Consider the following 7,112-nt stretch of genomic DNA (forward strand, 5'->3'; position numbering starts at 1 on the left):
CTGCCCCTCCCCAAGCACTCCAGAAGAGAGTTGGAGGGGCATAGGGCGGAGCCCATGGAGAAATAGAAAGGAAAACCAATCAGATTGGGCTGGGCGCTGCCATGGAAACTGGAGGCTGTGGTTGTATTGTCATAGTAACTGCTGTGTGTAGGCCGGGTGACCCTCCCGTGGAGAAACGGGTTCCCGGGAAACCGCCCAGGATTCCCGGCTTGGATTCCCTGCCTTTTTAAAAGGCTGGGAGTCGAGATTGTTATCCGAGCAGGAAAGTCCGTTTCTTCCCTTACTCTCCCAGCAAAATTTGGGGGAGACCCGGAGGCATTCATTCTGGGCATTTCCAACCTTCCAAGGGTGAAAACCACCTCCATAGTTTTCTCCCAGAGCCGGGTGGTGAGAGGACCCGGCCCGAGAAGGAAACGCAGGTTATGAAACGCAGGTTATGAAGACTGGCGGGTGGTGGGTTGGAGCGAGAAAGCGGGGGCGATACTACAAAGTCAGGGTGCGAGGAAAGGGAAGGGGCTTCCCCACAACTGCTTGAGGCGGGGAGGCGGGATTCCGCCAGGACGGTCCCTAAAGGAAGAGACTGGCAAGGAACAGGCTAGATGCGGCTCCAGCAGTCGAGACTGTTCGACTTTTCCTAGGCGGTCGACCCTTGCTTAATTCCTACTCGACATCACCTGAGAGACCTCCGGGAGGAGATTCAGTGAGAGCTGAGAAGCCTAGGAATCTAACAAGCAGTTCTTAGGCATTTAGAATTGAGAGCGATCAGAAAGGCTGTTGACGTTCTTTCCAGAGGTACCTCAGTGAGAAATGACGCTTCGTCTTCGAAGGTTGATCTCAAAGACATCTGCAGTGTTTTAGAACTTGCCACTTCTTTTTTTAAAATTAAGTACCTAGATTTATCAGCATGAGGGAGTCTAAGAAAAATAATTTTCCATTTTGAGAACGAATATTTTAAGTATCTTGTGTCAGGTTTAGGATTAAAATAGAAATAATGGATCGTGATGATGTGGAGTCATGTAGAACAAGTCATTCTGACGGAGTGAAGTAGTTATTGACATTTTACAGATTTTATTTTCAATTGATACTGAAAAATTATATAAGCAGCTATCCTAAAATGTTTTAGAATAAGATCCAATAATGCAGCCCTCACTATATAGTTAAAATCAGCAATTCAATGGGATCTTGGTTCTGATTTGGGTACCTGATTTCTTCTGTTTTATTCCATGCTGCCTAAAGAATCGCTTTCCAGGTCTTTCTCTGAATCCAACGCCTGTTAACCTCGAACAATGTTTATTTGGAACATGTTTCAGTTCTCAGGAAACGAAAGTACAGCCCACTTGCAAATAAGTCTCAAGGACAGCTTGTCATTAACGAAACAGAAAGTGAACTCTGCCCCCTCATGCAGCAAGCAAGCGCGAGTATTGTGCGCTGTGACGCGCAAGGCAACTGCAGCAGTACAATGGCCCCTGTCTTCCACCAGCACCAACGCGCTGCCCACTCATGGAAAAGAGAGCCACCTAGTGAGAAACTGTTTACATCTCCGCTGTGTAGCGTTCAACTCTGAAAGTCAAAGGATGGAAGTTACTACTGTATATACCCAAATATTCTAGTTTGTTTTCTTTAAAGTTAGCACACAGAGTGATAGGTTCCATTATGGCGCGCGCGCGCGCACACGCACGCACACACACACACACACACACACACACACACACACACTCTTTATTCTCTCCCCCCACTAATTTCCTTCATACTATTTTCCTCCCCCTCTTAGTCCTCCATTCTGCTTTCATTGTCTGGTGAATTCCACACCACTTCCCTCCCTTAAGACTCTGTCTTCCCTTTTCATGGTCCTGTTTGAACTTTCATGATGCATACACATTATAAACACAGATGCTGTGTATGAGAGAAAGAAAATGTATTTGTCTTTTTTCAGTATGGCTTATTTTTCTTAATGTTTGACCTCCAGTTCCTTGCTTGAAAAACTCCATTATGTATATGTACATTTTCTCATCTGTTGATGGGCACATAAGCTGGTTCTATTTCTTAGCTATAAGGAATAGTGCAACAATAAATATGAATGCGCCAGGATCTCTTGTGTGTTGACTGAGATTCTTTAAGGTCTATATCCAAGAATGGCAGAGCTAACTTTTATGGTAGTTCTTTTTTAGTTTCTTGAGGGACTTCTACACTGACTTCCAGAGAAACTGGACCAGCTTACATTACCACCCACAACGCATAAGAATTCCTTTCCCGGCCTCATCCTCACCAGCATTTGTTGTGATTGATTTTTGTTTTCTCTTTTTTGTTCTTTCTTTTTCTTTGTTTTCTTTTTGTTTGTTTTTTTAAGGTTTAGGGTTTTTGGTGTTTTTTTTTTTTCCCTCAGTGTAGGATTGGCTGTCCTGGTCTCTCTATGACCAACTTGACCATGAGCTTACAGAGATTGCCTGTTTCTGCCTCCCAAGTGGTGGGATTAAAGGCAAGCACCACCACCACCCAGCTGTGATTGGTTTTCTTTTTTTTTTAAACTACTTTTATTTATTTTATTTACATTAGTACACTGTTACTGTCTTCAGACACACCAGAGGAGGGCATCGGATCCCATTACAGATGGTTGTGAGCCACCATGTGGTTGCTGGGAATTGAACTCAGGACCTCTGGAAGAGCAGTCAGTGCTCTTAACCACTGAGTCATCTCTCCAGCCCCGTGATTGGTTTTCTTATGAAGAGCCTTTCTGAATGGTCATATAGAATCTCAGGACAGTTTTAATTTGCATTTTCCTGATGGCTGAAGATAGTGTATGCTCCCTCATTTTATTTATATTTCAGATTTTGAGAATCATCAATTCTGTTCATCAGCCCATTTACTGATGACTTGTCTTTTGTTTTTTCTTTTCTTTTCTTTTCTTTTTTTTTCGGAGCTGGGGACCGAACCCAGGGCCTTGGGCTTGCTAGGCAAGCGCTCTACCACTGAGCTAAATCCCTAACCCCTATGACTTGTCTTTTGGTGTTTAATTTTGCAGTTTTTTTGCAGTTTCCAGATCAGCTGTTCTCAACCTGTGGGCCTTGACCCTTTCCCAGGGGTCACATAGTAGATATTACACTTATGAAAAAGCAACAACATGAGGAACTGTATTAAAAAGACCACAGCATTAGGAAGGTTGAAAGCCACTGTTGTAGCTCTCAATCCCGTTTGATGTGTAGTTAGCAGAGTTTTTCTCCCTATCTGCAGGCTGTCTCTTCAGTCAAGTGGCTGTTTTCTTTCAGGTAGAAACGCTTTTAGTTTTATGTAATCTCATTTGTCAATCCATGGGGTTATACCCTGTGTTAATAGAGTCCTTTTCAGAAACCCCATGCCTATGCCCATGCCTACACCTTGAGCTGTTTTTCTTGCTTTCCTCAAGCTGAGGAAAGAGTTTCATGTCTTTTAATGCCGTTGGTCCATTGTTTTGTGTGTGTGTGTGTGCACAGTAAAGAAAATGTATCGTTTCATTTTTCTATAAATGGTGTCCAGCACTCTTGTTCCTGATGGATGATTTTGATAGTTTTGTTGCTGTAGAGATCTGCTTGTGGGTCTCCTATTCTGTTGGTTTACATGTCTGTTTGCTTTTTTCTGCCGGTAGCACATACTTTTTGTTACTGTGGCTCTAGTATAATGAAGACTGAGTACTGTAACGCCCCCAGCATTATTCTTTCTGCTTAGGACTGATTGGACTGTGAGCTTTGTACATCTATATGGACTTTTCAGTTTGTTGCTGCTGCTGTTTTGTGAAGAGAGTCATTGGCATTTGTTTGGAGTGCTTGGATCTGGAGATTGAATCTGCAGAGTGTCTCTTGTAACACTCTTCATTCTGTCAATCCACAAGCAGGGGAAGTCTTGCTGCAGTGTCTCAAAGTTTTCATTGTGGAGGTCTTGCATTTCCTTGGTTGAGTTTATTCTGAGGCATTTAAAAAATTATTGTGAATGGAATTTTTCCCGATTTTTTTTTTTTTTTTGGAAGCTGAGGACCAAACCCAGGGCCTTGTGCTTGCTAGGCAAGTGCTGTACCGCTGAGTTAAATCCCCAAATCCTTTCCTGATTCTTTTTTATAAGCAAGTTCATTATTGCTATATTTAAAAGCTACTGATATTTGTGTGTAGATTTTGTACCCTAATGTTTTGATGAAAGTAATAGATGGTCTAGGAGTTTTCTGGTAGGATCTCTAGGATCCTTTAAGTACAGTATCATGCTATCTACAAGTAGAGAAACTTTGATTGTTCTTTTTTGTTTATATTTAACTCTTTATCTTTCTCTTGTCTTATTGCTCTATCTATATTTCAAGCACTATGCTAAATGTTTTATGGACTTTTCACCTGAAATACATTGGTTAGATTTTTACCAAAATGTAATTTCATACTAAATAAAATAATGATCACAGCACCCTTTTATGTCCAGGGCATGTCTCCGGTAAATAATAAGCATGTCATATACTTCTGATGCTAACTCTAGGAAAATGTTCATATCTACTAATTTTGGAAACAGAACATGAGTTAAGAAAGATAAATCCTTTTTATTATCACTGGCTGATCTATTCACCAAACCTGTACTGAGAATTATTATATGGTAGGAACTGTCCAGGTTACTATGGATATCACCATGAAAGAGAGATGATACTTGTCTTAGAATAACTCACCTTCTGGTTGCAAGTGACAAGAATGCAAAGCGATGGGTTCGGTAATTGAGATAAGAATGAATCAGAAGTGCAGAGGAGGTCAGAAATAAACTTTACATTTGTTTAAGCTTTCCTAAGAATTTTACAAGAGTCTTCAGTACCATTTACAATATGTCTAATAAGTAGGTAGGATGGTGGTAATAGTTACGTCTTATAGAGTATAAAGCATTGATTCTATCTTTAAAATTATTTTCAAAAATTAATAGATTTGGAAGGAGGATCACTACAAGTCTAAGGCAGTCTGGTTGCCGTAGTGAGCATTTCTTTTGCTGGGAAGGAACACCATCACCAAAAGCAAGTTTGGTTGGCCCTTCCACATTGTAGTCTGTCACTGAAGGAAGTCAGTGAAACTCAAGCAGGGGCTGGCACCCGGAGGCAGGAGCTGATGCAGAGCCCATGGAGGGGTTCTGCTTCCTGGATTGCTCCTCATGGTTTGCTCAGCCTGCTTTTTGATAGAAGCAAGGACCACCAGCCCAGGGATTGCATCACCCACAGTGTTTCCGAAACAATCACTAGTTAAGGAAACGCACACAGCTGGATCTTATTGGAAGCATTTTCTCAATTGAGATTCCTTCCTTTCAGATAACTCTAGCTTGTGTCAGGTTGCCATAAAGCCAACCAGCAGACTGTGTACATGAGTTCCAGGGAAGGCAGGAGTACATAAGGGAGACCCTGTGTACAGTGATACCGATGGACAGCACAGACAAACGTGCCGATAGTGCACACATCCTCCTCTCTTCTCATTGTTCTAACCAAGAGCCTGGATCGCCAGTCTCAAAGAATCAAAAACCCAGTGGGGTTACAGAACACAAACGATTCTGCAGCTTCACCCAGCCACTTATAGATATAAATTACTGAACGAAAAGTTGCAGCTGCCTCATTCTATTAACCCTACCTGATTTTTACAGATGTTCAATGTGTCTTCTGACTAAATGGTCTCTTGAAACATTCACAAGCTAACAGACCGGAGTGGGCTCTGCCATTTTGGTCTCTGAACTTCATTTTGCTAAAGACCTATTACAGACATCTGTAAACTGTAATGATGAAACACAGGATCTTCTCAGTGTCTGGTACACGATGCTGGCTCTTAAGAAATGCTCGTTTTTCTTTCTGTTTGCTCTTTTATACCAAGATAAAACTTAGAGTAACTTAGAGACACTGCAACGTAAAAATTATTTGTAAAAAAATGTCAAAAATAGTGCCCTAGTTTTTTTTTTTCTGTGATACTCTCAGAGCTGAGTTCACTGTCAAATCTACTGTTATTCAGGCTAGAGTATAGATTTTTGTCATACATGCTTCTGGTTACCAAAAAAGCCGTATCTTAGTCCTTAGTCCTTCTTTAGATATTTGAAACATCAAAAAACTTTATTACTACCAAACAGCCAAATAAACCATTTACCCACGAACACAAAAAGGTGACTTTTCCAGCAAATACTAAGAACTGGTTAAGGAGCTGCTTTTTTGAGACAAGGTTCCTCTGTGTAGCCCTGACTGTCCTGGCACTTGCTCTGTAGATCAGGCTGGTCTCAAACTCACAGATCTGCCTGCCTGTGCTTTTCCAGCTATTGGGATTAAATCATGCACCACCAATAGCCTGCTAACATTTTCTGTTTGTTTGTTTTAATGCAACACTTTTGTTGCTTCTGTGGGAATTTCCCATCATGCTCCCTGATTGCACTCATTTTCCAGTCCTTCCTTGTCTGCCTCACCACCCTTGAGAACCCCCTACCAAAAAAAAAGTAAAAGAAAAATAAGAATAGAAAATAGAAAATAAAATCGAACAAGTCCATTTTGTGTTGTCTACATATTCACTGGAGCATGGTCAAACTCTCAGTGGCCCGCCCCTCAAAGAAAACTAAATAGAAGAGGCTACTTTGCTTTATTGAGACAGATTTCTCCATGTAGCCCTGGGTGTCCTGGAACTGTCTCTGTAGACTAGGCAAACCTTGAACTCACAGAGTTCTGCCTGCTTCTACCTCCCAAGGGCTGGGATTAAAGGTTGTGTCACCACCACCCAGGGTGCTATTCTTAACATTCATATTTCATAGGAATAAAACCAGAACTTCCATAACCTGACAATTAATACATAACAAGCCTCCTCCCTGTTTATGATAGTAGACTTCTCACCCATTGCACAAGATTTTAACAAGCACTAATCTATTCTAATATTTAACCTAAATACTCTGAATGCTTCTGAAACATAGGCATGCAATTGGATGTTAATATATGTGTTTCTGTTTTGATGAGATGGATTTGTCAGTTTCACATCCACATGTACAGTACACCTGAAGCTCGTTGGTGCTGCTAAGGGCCTCACCTCAAACCACGCTGCTGATTCAGTCAAATGAGTGACTGATGCTCTTCAAATAGTGAGTGAGATACAAGTTGACATCCAAACTTAGGC

At 41.4% G+C, this 7,112-nt stretch overlaps 1 long non-coding RNA gene across 1 annotated transcript; it reads left to right on the forward strand.

Annotated features, from left to right (window-relative positions):
* Nucleotides 1-84: 84 nt before the first annotated feature.
* Nucleotides 85-2,088, forward strand: LOC134481570 (uncharacterized). Its single transcript, XR_010057226.1, has 2 exons — nt 85-419; nt 1,237-2,088. It is a non-coding gene; the product is annotated as an uncharacterized LOC134481570 (long non-coding RNA).
* Nucleotides 2,089-7,112: the final 5,024 nt, after the last annotated feature.

The sequence above is a fragment of the Rattus norvegicus genome, chromosome 13 (assembly GCF_036323735.1).
Source record: "Rattus norvegicus strain BN/NHsdMcwi chromosome 13, GRCr8, whole genome shotgun sequence".
In the NCBI taxonomy this organism is placed as follows: Eukaryota; Metazoa; Chordata; class Mammalia; order Rodentia; family Muridae; genus Rattus; species Rattus norvegicus.